Source organism: Microcaecilia unicolor, chromosome 5 (genome assembly GCF_901765095.1).
Source record: "Microcaecilia unicolor chromosome 5, aMicUni1.1, whole genome shotgun sequence".
Lineage (NCBI taxonomy): Eukaryota > Metazoa > Chordata > Amphibia > Gymnophiona > Siphonopidae > Microcaecilia > Microcaecilia unicolor.
Genome location: NC_044035.1, coordinates 363,116,828 through 363,134,240, shown reverse-complemented (window position 1 = coordinate 363,134,240; position 17,413 = coordinate 363,116,828). Strand labels below are relative to the sequence as shown.

The 17,413-nt window shown below is 43.1% G+C and overlaps 1 protein-coding gene across 2 annotated transcripts in view; it reads right to left on the bottom strand.

Annotated features, from left to right (window-relative positions):
- AP1G1 (adaptor related protein complex 1 subunit gamma 1) overlaps window positions 1-13,369 on the bottom strand; it is a 319,248-nt gene extending 305,879 nt beyond the window's left edge. The window contains exon 1 of one of the 2 annotated variants that reach the window (XM_030204680.1): window positions 13,255-13,369. The gene's annotated coding sequence lies outside the window, so the exon portion shown is untranslated. The remainder of the gene's footprint in view (window positions 1-13,254) is intronic. The other variant, XM_030204681.1, reaches the window with a different exon arrangement.
- Between the last annotated feature and the right edge of the window lie 4,044 nt (window positions 13,370-17,413).

Below are 17,413 nucleotides of genomic sequence, written 5' to 3'. Positions count from 1 at the left end.
GCATGTCTTAAATTTCTACAAAATTTGTATGGATTATCTGAACAAACTCATTGGTTAAAATTAGGGGGCCTAGGAGGAAGTGACGTCACGCAGCCGAATGGACGCTTGATCCTCTCGCTCTGCGATCCCTCGCCGTTTATACAGCAGTAACTGCGCTAATCCTCAATACATCGGGTGAAAATGGCATTGGCGTGACGGTAGATACCTCGCCATCAATATGAGCAAAAAAAATCGCTGCCCTCCCGCGAGATAATGAGCGCCTTTCGATGAGGCAGTTGGCGCGGGGCCTAACGCAGCAAGCCTCTCCTAAACCACGAGGCTCACTGATGGCCGACTCCGAAGCTGCTTGTTCCCGCGACGGCGACTCTGTCCTGATACCAGCTCTCCCGGCTGACCTGACAAAATGCCTGGAGGTAATTCGTGCCGAAATCCGTGCATCCAAGGACGAAATCCTGGAGCATGTAGACGCGCTGAATGCGGACTTGAGGGAGCTGGGGAGCAGGGTGGAGGTGCTGGAGGAGAAAGCAGATGAACAGGAGGGAAAGAATGTAGAGGTGGACAGGAGACTAAGGATGCTGGATGAGAGGGCGGAGGAGCTACAGTACCAGATGGATGACCTTGAGAATCAAGGGCACAGACAGAATCTACGATTCAGGGGAGTCCCGGAAAGTGAGGATATGGAAGATGTCCAGAAGGTGGTGAGAACCATATGCGAGCAGCTGATGGGAGAGAGCTTTGACACTGCAGCCATGGGCATGGACAGAGCCCATAGAGCGCTGGGTAAAAGCAGAGACAACAGGCCACAAGACATAGTGGTCCAATTCACTTCATATGTCAGCAAAGAGCAAATATGGCAGAGGGCGCGCCAGAACCCTTCTCTGGAGTTTAATGGAGCACGAGTGGCGATTTACCAGGATTTATCTATATTTACCCTCACCCAGAGGAGAGCCATGAAACCGGTTATATAGATCCTGGTGAAGGAAAAAATAGCCTACAGATGGGGTTTCCCATTCGCTCTTTGCTTTGCGTTAAAAGGAGAAAATGTCCGCTGCAGAAAGGTAGAGGAGGCATGGAAGGTCCTGCGTGAAGCGGGATTGACCCCGACAGATACTGTGCCTGTGGGTATGGCATCATCTACCAAGAATCGGATGCAGAAGTGGAAATGAGTGGAGAAAACAAGCAAAAGGACTGTGGACAAGACATGAGAGACTGGGCTCTGGTCTGGGTGAATTATCTAAGTTACTGCTTACCGGGAAGTATGGGGGGGCATTCTGAATTTGGAGGGATGATAATAAGGGTTGCATAAGAGTATGGGGAGAGGCTCGCACTTGGATTAAGAGAGGGATTTGGGGGGGGGGGTTGGGGTGCGGGGGATCGAGTGTCATATTCTGGGGGTTCATAGAATCCAATCTTATTTTCAATTCGGCTGGGGGGGGGGGTTCTTTCTCCTGGTTCCCAAGTAGTGCTAGTAAGCGCTAGTTGGTGGGCAATGATAGAGGGGGGTGATTAGGGATGGGGGAGGGGAAGGGGTAGAGAGAGGGCGGGACATGGTTAAGGGGATAGATTGGGAGGGGAGCAGGGGGAAGGGAGAGGATCATAAGAGTGTGGACTATGAGGTTCACATAAACTTTTCATCAAAAAAGGCAATGTAAAAGCAGAGGTTCATGGCTAATTTTAAGTTACTAACTTATAATGTAAAGGGCCTGAACTCTCCGTATAAACGACATGCCTTGGGGAGGGAATTACGTATGATGCATCCACATGTGGTATTCCTACAAGAAACTCATTTCTTAAAAACACACGAGAGGTATTTGGCCTTTAAACAATACCAGACAGTGTACTTTGCCTCTGATGCCAAGGGAGCCAAAAAGAGAGGGGTGGCTATTATGTTCCATAGGGATGTACAAGCCCAGATACTACATGTGAGAAGGGAAGCGGAGGGACGATATCTCTTCTTACACGTCGTTTTGGAGCAGGAGGAGTACACTCTAGTTAACGTGTATGCTCCGAACGAGAGACAAGAGCGCTTTTTTGGGCGACTCCGTAGAGACCTGCAGGATTTTACCAGAGGGAAGTTGCTGGTGGCTGGAGATTTTAATGCTACCATGCAACCTGGACTAGACAGGTCAAAGTCTCCAGCTCCAAACGATTGGAAGATATCTCGATCCCTAAAGATCTTTGTGGAGGAGATGGGGTTATATGATGTGTGGAGAGTGGGACGCCCTAGAAGGAGAGATTATACTTATTATTCCCAGGTGCATCAGTCTTACTCTAGATTGGATTATATATTTGTTGATAAGACTCTCTCGGAGGGGGGAGGGGATTCCCACATAGGCCATATTACTATTTCAGACCACGCGTCGACGTGGGCTGACCTCTCCTCTTTGGGAGAAGAGACGAGAGATAAACGATGGACACTTAATAACTCTCTTCTGCAAGACCCAGCAGTTGTGGCTAAATTTATAGCGATATTGCAAGAGTATTTTACGCATAACATGGACTCAGGGCCGGCCTTGGGCGTAGTGTGGGACGCCTTTAAGGCGGTGGCCAGGGGATATTTTGTAAAGTGTGCTAGCCTGAAGAATAGAATAAGTAAGGAACGGCTGACCCAGTGCATGGAGAGATTGGGGGCCTTGGAGGCCGGATACAGGGCCTCTGGCTCTGTGTCTGATTATCAAAGGCTCCAAGCGCTGAGAATGGAGATAGCAGATATACATGAGGAAAGCTTGAAATTTGTACATGCACGTTTGAAACAGGTGTACTATGAGTCCACAAATAAACCTGGGAGGTTATTGGCTAATAAATTAAGAAAGCTGAGAGCAGATAGACACATTCTGAGAGCGAAGGATGATAAGGGAACTATGTTACATACCTCAACTCAGATTAGGGAAAGATTTGCACAATATTACGAATCTTTGTATTCAGAGGATGCCGCTGTACAGACAGGTGAAACTGAGGACTACCTGAAGGATAGGGGACTAAGGGGACTGACAGAACAACAAAAGAGTGATTTAGAAGCTCCTGTGCAGGTGGCTGAAGTGCTTCAGGTTATCAAAGCTCTGCCAACCGGGAAGGTACCGGGTCTTGACGGATTTACCAATGAGTTTTTTAAAACATTTGGGGGAATGTTGGCCCCACACCTTGCGCTGGTCATTAATTCGGTGAGAGAGGGCTTTCCTCTCCCTAAGACCATGATGGAGGCATGGGTGGCAGTCATACCGAAGTCAAGCAAAGATAACACTTAATAACTCTCTTCTGCAAGACCCAGCAGTTGTGGCTAAATTTATAGCGATATTGCAAGAGTATTTTACGCATAACATGGACTCAGGGCCGGCCTTGGGCGTAGTGTGGGACGCCTTTAAGGCGGTGGCCAGGGGATATTTTGTAAAGTGTGCTAGCCTGAAGAATAGAATAAGTAATAAGTCATACCGAAGTCAAGCAAAGATAAAACTGACTGTGCAGCGTATAGACCAATTTCAATACTTAACACAGATGTCAAAATATTAGCAAAGGTACTAGCGAATCGACTGGGAAGGGTGTTACCATGCTTGATCCACCCGGACCAAGTTGGCTTCGTGGCTAAAAGACAGGCAGGAGACAATATTCGTAGAACGCTGGACCTGGTGTTTCAAGCACAAAACAAAGCTAGCCCGATGGTGCTGTTAGGACTAGATGCTGAAAAGGCATTCGATAGGGTCCACTGGGGCTATCTGGACAAGGTTCTGCAGAGAGTAGGGATTGGACAGTTTTACAGAACTTGGATTCGGGCGTTTTATACTTCCCCAAGGGTGTGTGTATGAGTTAATGGGGGGAACTCAGAGGCCTTCAAGCTGGAACGTGGTACACGGCAGGGATGCCCTTTGTCCCCTCTCCTATTTGCACTGGCGATGGAGCCTCTGGCGGAGACCATACGGGAGAATGTAGACATAGCGGGTGTCAGCGTGGGAGGATGGGAATACAAAATTGTATTATTCGCGGACGACGTACTATTGTCACTAACCAAACCCCTGATATCCCTTCCCAATGTTATGCGAGAGATAGAGAGATATACTCGAGTGTCAGGATACAAACTTAAAGCGAGTAAGTCGATTGGGCTAGCTGTGGGTGTGCCAGAGGCCATTTTAGAATCACTGAAAACATCCTTTACTTTTAAATGGGAGGAACGGGAATTAAGATATCTGGGGGTGCAGATTCCGAATAACTTGTCGGCGTTGTTTGACGCTAATTACCCGGGCCTTCAGAAAGAAATACGGCGGGATCTGGAGAGATGGATGCCAATGAGCTTATCTTGGATGGGGAGAATAGCGGCCCTTAAAATGAATATTTTGCCTCGGCTGTTGTACTTATTCCAGGTTATACCACTTAGACTCCCAAGAACCTTTCTGGCAAGGTTACAGGATAGTCTGGTCAGATTTATCTGGAACAACAAAAGACCGCGTTTGCCACGAGTTTTCTTATATAAAAATAAAAGGGATGGGGGCCTGGGGGTGCCCAACCTATATGTTTATTACTGCACTGTACAGTCGAGAGCAGCGGTGGAGTGGTTCTGAAAGGAAGATCACAAAATATGGGTGAACATTGAACAAGCATTGGTTGGGACTCGAACATTAGGGCATTTAATGTGGCTTCCGAGTAAACATAGAGGACAGGTGGACAAGTTCCCACCGACCGTTCAAGCTACATTCCACTATTGGGATCGTATGTTTGAGGGCTACCAGCCTGTGGTGTCTGGGTTGGCGCCCATAGTAGATAATCCAAGCTTTAGCCCGGGAGTGGGGAATACCACGTTTTGCAGGTGGGCTGAATTGGGGTTAGATATGTGCGGGCAGTTACATGTGGGTGCAGACATGATATCATTTGACAGACTGGTAGAAGACTACGGACTCATGCCCGAGGACAGATATGCATACATACAATTACAGCATTTTCTGCAGGGACCAAGCTATTTAGAATGCATGAAAAGAGAGGTACCTCCTCTGGAGGAGGTGTGTGTAAATTCAAGGCCCACGCGGGGTATGATTACTCACTTGTATGAGCTAGTGGGCACACAGATTAAGCCATACACATTGCACAGGCGGCGGTGGGAACAGGAGTTAAATTTCACATTACCGGAGGCGGACTGGCTTAGGCTTGAGAGGACGATCTTGCGCTCCTCCCGGGCCGTAGCCGTAAAGGAGAATGCCATTAAAATATTTTATAGATGGTATCTTACCCCGCTAAGGCTGCATCGTATGTACAACCATGTTTCAAAGGACTGTTGGAGACAGTGTGGAGGAGTAGGAACTATGGGCCACATCTGGTGGACCTGCCCTAAAGCGCAGGCATATTGGAAAAGTGTGCGGGCGCAAATTCAGGTCTGGACGGGAAGGGCTGTGCAGTGGCATCCTTTGACTTTCATCCTGGGCCGGAGGCCAGCTGGGCTTATGGCTGATCAGTGGGTTCTGGTGAGGGGGTCTTTGCACGCTGCCCGCATGAATTTGGCTCAGTAGTGGAAAGTGGTGCGGGTCCCCTCATTGGTGTCCTGGATTACGAAAGTGAAATATATTTGTGAGATGGAGAGATTGACAGCGATTAAACATAAAATCTTGCCAAAGTGGGAAAAAGCCTGGAAACCTTTTTTGAATTCAAGTGTTTGATAAAGGGAACAAGGCTCGGGAGGGGGTAGGTTAAGGGGGGGGGGGGGGGATAGGGTTAATAATAAAATCAAAAATGGTTTGAAGTGTAATTTGATCTAAATTTAAGTGGACACAGAATTTCATTATCTTTTCAAGACTGCCATTGGTGAAACATTTATTGTAGCTTGTATTGATATGAGTTGAGTTGAATTGAACGTATTTTCTTTTTGTTCTGTATTCCATACTTCAATAAAGACTTCTAAAAATTAAAAAAAAAAAGATTAGGGGGCCTGTTTACAAAAGTGAACTAGCGTTTTTAGTGTTCACGCACTAAAAACCACTAGCGTACCTTTGTAAACAGGGTCCTAGAAGCTTTAAATTGTGCCCCTCTTACACCTAAGGAAGGAATATTTAATTTGGACACTGTTGTGCTAAACAAGTGTTCAAATTATCCTTTTCTCAAGCCACTAATATAGGGATTAAAATCTGTGGTAAAGCTCATATCGCAAGATTCCCATCTCCATTCACTCCAATCTCAGCTAAACAATTTGTCAGAGAAATGGGACCACATGTATTAAAACAGCTACAATCAGGGAAACTGATTCTATTCTCATTATTTTTCCAAACTGTACTGAACCAAAATGACACTCAAAGAATTATTGGTGCTTCCCACTCCTTTTATCAATATTTTCAGCTGAGGAATTTCATCTCTCTAAAACCAAACACAATTTGAGATCTCCACCTAACTGGGAAATATTACTTTTTGAGAAGTTACACCAAAAGAAGTTTATTTCTCAACTGTACCAACGTTTATACAAAATTTCAAACACTGCCATAGTACATACCTATATGACTATATGGGAAAACTACTAATCATCATTTCTATTGCGCTACTAGATGTACACAGCGCTGCACATTGAATGTGAAAAGACAGAGCTTACAATCTAATTAGGACAAACAGGACAAATAAGGGATAAGGGAATTACTAAGGTGGGAATTAAAAAACATGGATACGAAACAAGTGAGTAAGGGTTAGGAGTTAAAAACAGCATCAAAAAGGTGGGCTTTTAGCCTAGATTTGAAGACGGCCAGAGATGGAGCTTGACGTACCGGCTCAGGAAGTCTACTCCAGGCATATGATGCAGCAAGATAAATGAATGGAGTCGTGGAGTTAGCAGTGGAGGAGAAGGGTGCAGATAAGAGATTTTACCCAGTGAATGGAGTTCCTGGGGAGGAGTGTAGGAAGAGACAAGAGTGGGAAGGTATGAGCATAAATAAAAATATGGATGATTCCTTCTAGGAAAATGTAAGGCTATATTCTTTTAAATGTTCCATATCACCGAGTAGAATAAGTACTCAACTAAATCTTAATGCAACTATTATTCGGAAAGGTATGGAAAACAGGTGTGAGGATGTTATAATGTCGTTGTATCGCTCCATGGTGCGACCGCACCTTGAGTATTGTGTTCAATTCTGGTCGCCGCATCTCAAGATATAGTGGAATTGGAAAAGGTGCAGCGAAGGGCGACTAAAATGATAGCGGGGATGGGACGACTTCCCTATGAAGAAAGACTAAGGAGGCTAGGGCTTTTCAGCTTGGAGAAGAGACGGCTGAGGGGAGACATGATAGAGGTATATAAAATATTGAGTGGAGTGGAACAGGTGGATGTGAAGCGTCTGTTCACGCTTTCCAAAAATACTAGGACTAGGGGGCATGAGATGAAGCTACAATGTAGTAAATTTAAAATGAATCGGAGAAAATGTTTCTTCACTCAACGCGTAATTAAACTCTGGAATTCGTTGCCGGAGAACGTGGTGAAGGCGGTTAGCTTAGCAGAGTTTAAAAAGGGGTTAGACGGTTTCCTAAAAGACAAGTCCATAAACCGCTACTAAATGGACTTGGGAAAAATCCACAATTCCAGGAATAACATGTATAGAATGTTTGTACGTTCGGGAAGCTTGCCAGGTGCCCTTGGCCTGGATTGGCCGCTGTCGTGGACAGGATGCTGGGCTCGATGGACCCTTGGTCTTTTCCCAGTGTGGCATTACTTATGTACTTTTACATAACTCCTCAAATCATCCATAAAGGACTACCTGAATCATCCCCTTTAGGTGGGAAAGTGTGAAGGAACTTTTAATCACGTGTAGTGGGACTGTGTATTCATTAAAAACTTTTGGATCTCAGTTCACACAATATTAAAAATCATAAACATCAAATATCCCACGACAATAGGGACAGCAATATTAGGATGGGGACCCCTGTCTTTCCACTTAAAACAATTAGTTCAGTCCCTTTATTTGTGCAATAGCAAAACACTGGAAACGTGGATGGGTACCCTCTCTGGTATGGGATGCAGTAAAAATGGAAAATTTTACATATTCTTTAAATTAAAGCATAAAAAAAGGTTTGAGTAAATATGGAACCCTTTTATTAAAAATTATCCTTTATAATTTCTAAATGCAAAAATTATATTAATAACATTTTTTAAATGTGAACTTTGCTTCCTGTTTTGTAACATTGGATGGTTGTACTCAAAACGTTACATCAATAGTATATTTTCGCTCTAATAGTTCTTTACTATAAATTATTACTTGAAACAGAATCTTGAATGTGATGCAACACACTTTGGATATCTTATCTTGGGCAGATATTCTCTAGCAGTTTTGTCAGTTGGTTACTTGTTATATGTTTTTACATAAAGATATACATACAACAGTACTTATAATCACTTGCCTTTGGACATTCTGGTTTCATGACTATTTTGTTATACTTTACTATAAAACTCCATAAAATTTATTACAAACTAAGATGGGCAGATTTGGAGTCAAAGATAAATAGATGATAATCATTAATGGAACAAAGGAGACAGGTTGGTGAATAAAGGATACTAAGTGTTGCCAGGTAAAGAGGCAGAATCTAAACGCTTTAAAGGCGAGTGTAAGAAGCTTTTAAATTATTCACTATTCAACAGGAAGCCGATAGTTTTGAAGGGAGAAACATGATCCAATTTGCATGCATGGCATAAGAAGCGAATGGCAGTGTTTTGCAGAGATTGATCAAGAACATCCTAAGTATACAATGTTGCAATAATCTAACCTGGTAATTAACAGAATACGTGAGGGTTTTTTTTTTACCAAAAATTGAGATGGTTCATGTTTAATGTAGTTTATGGAGAGCATATTAAGTTCCACTTCAGAGGGTTGAGTATTTTTACGGTAAGTGGCAATTTCTTCATTTTTTGGATTTAGATCTCAGAACAAAGAAGTCAGTCTTACAGAGACCAGACACCTGTGGAGAAAAAGTGGGCTGGGAGTGAAAAGTAATACCTAGATATCAAAAAGAGTCAACAGGTAAGACAGGATTACAGAACAGATTTAGAGTGGAGGTTGGAACTGGAAGATTGCCTGTAAACCAACAAGGTACAGTTCTTTGCTTGTTTAAGACCAGCCTATGGTCAAAGAGCCAGTTCAAGATTAGGTTAAGATAGTCTTGAAGGGGCGAAAGAGTTAGTGGGAAAAAGTACGAATGTAATCTGCATAAAAGTGAAAAGAAATACCTGTAGATTGGATAACAGACTCAAGAATAAGCTGAACAAAAGAGGGGATAATACCGAACCTTGAGGAACACCGCAGGACAAAAGTCGAGGAGAGGAGGTTGAAAAAGTTGTAGTCACTTTGTATGAGCGATTCAAGAGGAACAAAGTAAATTAGGAGAGAACCGTGCCAGATAATCTGAGCACTGAAAGGTGAGATAGAAGTGAGTGGTTTAACAGATCAAATGCTACCAAGAAATCCAGAGAAATAGCAAGAACATTATATTTATCTAAATCAGAATGGACTTCACCAAGTACTGCAGTCAGGATGGTTTCGGTACTTAAATGAGATAAAGGCCTTGATGTTTCACAGAACATTTTGAAGCCTTGTCAATGGGTGGTTTGGGCTTCAGGATTAAGGTTCTGTTTATGTTTATTGAGTTTGTTGATGGTATTTTATGTGATTTGATTATGTTTGTTTTATTGTACTCTGCCCTGATTGTTGGATGGGAAGACTGCACATTTTTGTAAATAAAAATAAATTAAACTCTGACTGCTTCGGGTGTCTAGCTTATATGTAAATTCAGCCCCAAGTATTAAGTTTGGTTTTGGCAAGCAAGCCTTTAAAAAAACAGATGTGAAATTCAAATCCTTTTTGGAGCCATATTTAAATTATTCACTTTTCCAATCCCAAGCTGAAGGAGTGTAACAATTAAGTAGACAACAGTTCCTTGCATAAGAGGACTTATCATCTAAGGACTAGATTTATTAAAAGGCACAGTGTGAATGTGCATCAGCACACACTAATGAACATTATTTATCACAGGTTTCATTTTACACAATAGGGCCAATTTTACTAATAACATAGCTACAGTAAATCTAGCGCTATGTTTACATCTAAAGCAATAGTGGGTAAAATGTGCCCAATTACACAAATATTATAGGGAAAATTGATTTTAACTTTCCTGTTTCACAGCCCTAACTAAAAACTTATATCTGCATCAAAAACTTCACAGAGGCTTCAGTGCTCAAACTGTACTTCTTAGCAAACAAAAGAAACAGGGGAATTACAACATTTTGATAGGTTTCATTAAAACACTGGAAAGTAAAATCTTCTGCAAAAAAGGAAACTGAAACAGGAATTATGTGAAGGCACCAATAACAATTCCCAAATATAAATATTCACTAATTCTTTGCTGAATACAATCAATGCCTGGAATAGACTAATCAGGCAAAGTAAAATAATAATATAGTAAATGACAACTGACAACAGATAAACACCAGCATGGTCCATCTAGTCTGCATAGTAAAGTGGTTAGATTACACCCATCTATGCCTTTGTTTAGGGAAAATGTGGAAAATCTTTTAAATTATAAAGAGCAATTTTGGATTTTCTCTTTAAATTCTGTGCAGCCAAATGGCTTAAATCGTGAGATTGAATGGATGTCAGTAATTTAAATAAAGAAGGAGGAGTTTTCAGTGGATGGGCTCTGGGATTGGCTGATAAAAATACTGATGTAAGCAATTGGGGACTCCCCTAATTAAGTAACAGAAACGCCGTGGCCATTTTGAAAAAAGAAATGGATATGAACAATGGGAAACTTTCTCCGTGTAAATTTAAGGTATTTGGAGATTTTGTATGATAGGAGTTTATAGTTAAATAAGATATAATAGCTGATAATGGATTTTATGATTTCAGGAGATATACCTTGACACAGCACTAGGTGCGAAACATGAATTCATGTCGGTTTGATATCTCCGAGATGAATATACAAGATACCTCTTTAAAGTCATTCAAGAAAAGAATCTTCGAGTGACGCAACGGATAGAGCTAAGTGCCTATGCTTTAAAGACATAAAAGATACAATAGAAAAAAAGAAAAAAGAAATATATTTTGATTTAATTGGTATTAAAGTATTTGGATCAAATGAGGAATACCTACCCACCATAAAAGTGCCTGGCTCACGATATAAAGCCTGTGTGGTGGTGATAGGAAAATTCTGAGAGATCCTACATTTTGAAATAAGTTATCTTCAATATCTTTGATGAAAAATGAAGTTTAATGATATTTGAGCAGGGTAATGTGTATATGATTTGTTTAGGGTTGGGCACCTACTATACTACCCCATGCAGGTTTTATATGGCAGGAAAATCATTTATGTTTTGCTTTGAGTGGAAATGCTCTGAACTATGATTCCATCCTCTTGATAAACTGGATGCTGTGTTTATCCCACACCTTTCTGAATTCCATCATCAATTTGGTCTCTACCATCTCCACTGGGAGGTTACTCCAGGCATCCATCAACTTTTACTTGATAGAGGAAGAAATACAGAGCATAGTGGGAAGGACAAGCTGGGATGAAATGACAGCAGGTACAGCAAGCAAGGGAGACTTGATCTGCTGAATCAGAGAAACAGTCAGGAAGGCCAAAACAAACGTCAAATGGGAATAATGTATTTATTTATTTTTTATTTATTTATTGCACTTGTATCCTACATTTTCCCACCTCTTTGCAGGCTCAATGTGGCTTACAATACATCATGAATAGTGGAAATAAGAAGAGAATAGACATTTGGTATTATAGAAGGTTATTGGGTTACATGATAATGTTAAATAGAGGAGTGTGGTAGCCGTGTTAGTAAACTTCCATCACAGACTGAAAAGGAACAGAAGGGCACACTTCCCTGTAATTTATCCAGTTGCAAACTATGCCAAAACATTTCACAGGACCCCACAGTCATCCACAAAGGAAAGAATCAACATAAAGGAATCTTTCACTTGCTCATCTTCCAATGTGGTATATATCATTCAGTGTAAAAAATGTAACGAAGGATGCTATATTGGAGAAACAGGCCAGATGCTTAAGACAAGATTCAATTTGCATAGACATCATATGAACAATACTGGTGCCAGCAGGGTTCCCACGCCTGTTGGTCAACATTTTACAGGACCAGGACACTGTACCAGTGACTTCACAGTGAGAACCCTCAAAGGTAACTTTAAAACCATACAAGAACGTAAGACCTTTGAAGTCAGAATGATTGAATATTTTAACACCCAACAGAAAGGACTTAACAAGGATTTGGGGTTCCTAGCCCATTATAAACCATAAAGCTGTATGTCTCTGTTGATCCACACCCACCCTGTTAGAATATCAATGATATGCTTTGATGTCCCCATGCATACTTCCTACCCACCCCCCTCCTCCCACCCTGTCAGACTGTCATAGTAATGCTTGAATGTTTTCACTTATATACACTGTCAACTAGCACATTTGCTTATTTCCGATCTGAGGAAGAAGGGCAACCTTCGAAAGCTAATCAAGAAATGTATTAAGTTATGTCCAATAAAAAAGGTATCATCTTATTTTCTTTTCCATGTTTTATTTTGTATGATAATGTTAGAACATGATAGTAATAAATCTGCTAGCAAGAACATTGGGGTACACTTGGTAGAGTGACAATGGTTACCAAGACTGCAACACTAATATCAGTGTTGGAGGAGCAGGTTTAACATCAGAGTATGGAACAGCCATATGTATATCCAAGAGCAGAAACACACAACTGAGCAGCTTGAGGGGTGGGGGGTGAGGAGGAGACTAGCTGTGATCTGCTGGGGGGGGGGGGGACTGGCCCGGACTTGACCTGCTAGGGAGTGAAAAGGGGAACTGACCCTGATCTTGTGTCATGGCCCAGAGACACCAAGTCACCCAGTTCAGGGCTGGAGATTTGTCCTGCCTGACCCTGGCCATTGAGATCACAGCTGTGCCTCCCATAATGCACCGGGCTGGTTAGAAATCCAGAAGTGTCACTGGGCCAAAGCCGCCTCCTCCTCCTCCTCCTGCAAATGGCATTTCATCTGACCAACCTGAAAACCCCCGGCTCCCCCTCCTTAGTTACAGAGAAGGGCAGGAGGGCAGTTAATACTAGTGAGAAAACGGCAGCTTCTGACCACATCTGATGAACCTTCGCCCGCGGTTCGCTTAGGCCCCGCCGGTAGACAGCGCAGGCGGAAGAAGAAACTGACCCAAAGCCCCTTCCTTCCCTCCACTCAACTCGCCCGTGTACCGGAACCGAGGCCCGCTTTCCCCCCTTCCCGCACTTACCCGCCGGAGTCCCGCAGCCCAAACTCAGACAAACTCTTCTTCACCTCACAGCGGCGGCGGCTGCCTGACATCCAAAATGGCGGCTGCCCAGCCTCAGCACTCCCACCGCAGCGCAAGAATACGCGGCCCTCGGTATCCAAAGACAGCGGCCGACCGTACGACCGTATCTGTGGCAAAACGCCGGCCGCCTCTCTCGATTGTACCTCAGAGTGTCGAGGGCCGGCACCGCTCCGACCTTCTACAGCGCCCGACCGCGGGGACTATTTCTTCTTCACTCGGCGGAGGTGTCCCTCGGAGTTCGATGATTACGACGTCACCGAGGCAGGCACTGATGACGTCATTCCGGTCGCCACTACCACGAGTTGCAGTTATTAAGGTCCTTCCAGCCCGCTAGCTAAAGACTTTGGTTCCGGAGTTCAGAACGGCAACTCCGGTGTTGTACATACTTTAATAATAAACGAGAAGTTGCTGTATTTAATGATTATTGAGTAAGAGTGGGAAGGGAACCAACAAAACTAGAGTACCCAGTAGCTCCAACAGTGTCCAATGGTCACAAGTACCAACATTACATGCTACCAATCCCAGGGCACAGTTACTTCCCCATGTCTATCTCAAAATAGCACTATGGACTTTTCCTCCAGGAACTTGTCCAAACCTTTTTTAAACTCAGATACACTAACCACTGTTACCACGTCCTCCAGCAGCGTGCTGTGAGTGAGGATTCTATGCAGCTCAAGGGGTAAGTTGACTACTGCTGAGCTGGCAAAGTGTTCCAATTTTTCAGAGGGAGATTTTAGTACATGCCCCTAGCCTCGCCACATTCTGCCATGGCCCCACCAACTGTACCTCATAGCAACACCCCCTGGCACACCTCAATACCACAGCCATTGCAGAAAATATTTTATTTACACCAGTAGGGCAGGGATGAGTAAGAGGGAGTGTTCCAAATCACTCTATTATACTCCCTATCCAGCATCTATTCCACCCAAGGGCACAACCGCAAGGGGATCTTGCCCCGCCTCCCCATGCACACACTTTGAACTTAACAGAGCTGCCAAGGGGTCCCTATTTTTGAGAGGGAGATTTTAGTACATGCCCATAGCCCCACCCCACTTTGCATTGGCTCCACCCACTCTACATGGCTCCGCCCCTGGCACACCTCAAACCCACCCATCTCAGAAAATAATTTATTTAATAGCCTTACACTACTACTACTACTAACCCTTTTCAATTAGCTTTCAGAGGCCAAAACCTCCTGCCTCATTCTTCCAGTCTCTCCCCTTTTCTCTCTGCATCCTTTCATCCATCTCCCCTCTTTCTCTCCCTCTTTCCATCCAGCGTCTCTATCCCCATTCTTCCATCTGTTTTCCCTTTCTCTCCCCATCCTTCCATCTGTCTTCCCTCGTTCTCTCCCCATCCTTCCATTCATCTACCCCCCTCTCCCAATCCTTCCATCCACTGTCTTGCTCTCTCTATCCCCTTCTTTCCATCCAGTCTCTCTCTCTCTCTCTACCCTTTTGCATTCATCATTTCCCCCCTCTTTCTCTCCATCCTTCAATGTCTCTTCTGTTTCTCTCCCTACCCTTCCTTCCAGTGTCTTCCCTCTTTCTGATATCAGCCAGGATCCCCCCTTTCTCCCCATCCTTATCACCAGCAGCTTCTCTCTTTCTCCAGCCCATCTCCCCTCCTTCTCTCCCTACTCTATTTTACCTCCTGCCTCCTGCTCCATCTCCTCTCTTTCCCTCCCCAGTCTATTTTACCTCCTGCCTCCCGCTCCATTTCCTCTCCTTCTCTCCCCACTCTATTTTACCTCCTGCCTCCCGCTCCATCTCCTCTCCTTCTCTCCCCACTCTATTTAACCTCCTGCCTCCCGCTCCATCTCCTCTCCTTCTCTCCCCACTCTATTTAACCTCCTGCCTCCTGCTCCTCCTTCCACCAGATCTTCGTTTCTTGGCCACTGCTGCTTCTCCTGTTGAGCAGCAGCAGCCATGACAAAAAAAATAAAGAGCTAACAAACTAAAAAAATGTAAAAAAGCAAAAGGGGCACCGCAGGCAGCCTTCAAGCAATGATTACTAGTATATGCCAATAACGTATTCCTATCAGTGGTGAGACTATCTTTCCGTTTCTTCACCAAAACATCTAAATAAGAGATTTAATTGGCATGACATTCCATGCTTAATTGAATATTGATGTGGCAGGTGTTCAGCCAATTGTGGAAGTCATGTAGACGAGTCTCGGAACCTGTCCAAACTACAAAAACGTCATCAATATAGTATAACCAGACTTTGATGTAAGGAACAAAGGAATTTGCCTTAATCCATTTGTTCTCAAAATTCTGCATAAACAAGTTAGTAACTGAGGGTGCCATGGGAGCTCCCATGACTACCCCAAAAATATTGAAAAAAATCACCCACCATAGCGAAAGCAGTTCCCCTGCATTGCCAGAGCTAAAAGCTCAATAAGAATATCAGTAAGGACACAGCTGCTATCAGAAGTGCTCTTCAAAACTGTATGGCAATGGCTTCACTCTGTGGTATAGCTGTGTATAAAGATTTAACATCCAATATGACCATGTACATCAGAAATCTCAGCCAGTTTTGAAATTAAATATGTGGGATTTTGCAGATAAGAAAAACCTTTGCTAGCGAGATGTCATAAAAATATGTCAGTAAAGATAGAATCCCCTACAGGTGACCTGGAGGGTCAATCAACATCTTATGTACTTTGAGTAACACATAAAAGACTGGAACTCTTGATTGAGAAATGTTCAAAAACTGGAATTCAAGTCTTGTAAAAAAAAAAAAACTCCTATCATACCCCTGTAGCATAATATATTTATGTACTTATTTATTTATTACATTTGTATCCCACATTTTCCCGCATAGCAGTAGGCTCAATGTGGCTTACAGGTTCCGGAGAGGAGAGTACCAACTCCGGGAATATATACAGACTGGAAAATAGAGTAACAGTAGGTGGAAGGAAGCTGATAAGGTTCTGGAAAAGAGAATACAACTCTGGGACGAATATATAGTAGCAATATAGAGAGAAGTAATCCCAACGAGGCTGATAAGTCTCCGGGGAAGGGTCTACAGCTTCTAGTGAGCAAAACAGAGTAGGATAAGGGTAGAAGTACACTTAATTACAACTGGAGTGGTAAAATTCGTACAGTTTGAAGTAATAGGATTATGTGGAAGGGGTATTGTTCATTTCTTAGTTCGATAGATGTGATCCATTGTTCATGAATTAGTTTGGGTCTGCTGGGTAGGCTTTCCGGAAGAGGTGAGTCTTGAGGTCTTTTCAGAATTTTAGATGGGTGTTCACAGTTCTAATGTTTCTAGGTAATGCGTTCCAGAGCTGGGTGCAAATGTAGGAAAAGCTGGATGCATATGCTGATTTGTATTTTAGTCCTTTACAGTTTGGGTAATGCAGGTTTAGAAACGTTCTTGATGATTCGATGATGTTTATGCATTCTTGTATCCCATTATTATCCAAAAACAATAATATTCTTAATAGTGTCTTTAAGATCTAAAGTAGGATCATCTCTTAATTGAAGATAGTCAGTTTGGACCGAAAGCTACTTCATTACTTCTTTGCTGTAATCGCCCATATTAAGAAGGACTACTGCTCCCCCTTTGTCCGCCCGACAGATCCTAATGGGTTGGTTAGCTTATGAAGATCTCAAATGCTTCAAATTCAGATTTAGTCAAATTACGAGGTTGAAATAACTTCTTCCTTGAAAAACATTTAACATTTTTAACACTAAATCTTCAAAAGTGGCCAAATGGAAACTAAGAAAAGAAGGAGGAACCCATGTGCATCATGGGTTTAAACATGGCATAAGCTACGCATGCACGATTTTGGTTAATCACATTTCATGCTGAAACAACTGGCCCATTATCAAGGGATCCTTCCGGGTCCAAGTCAGTAGTTCCTGTTTAAAAAAAAAAGATTGAATTGCCTGTCAGGGCTTATTCCTGCTTTGGAGCCTTCTTGGAGCTTGTTGGTCTTATATTCATGTAAATGCACATGTGCATGTGACATCAGCAACAATGTCAGTACGCACATATATCACTGTGCATGCTGCTGCGTCTAGGGAAGAAACAGTGCAGGTCTCACTCAAACATTCTTCCGGAGACCACTTAGAACACCGGGAGATAC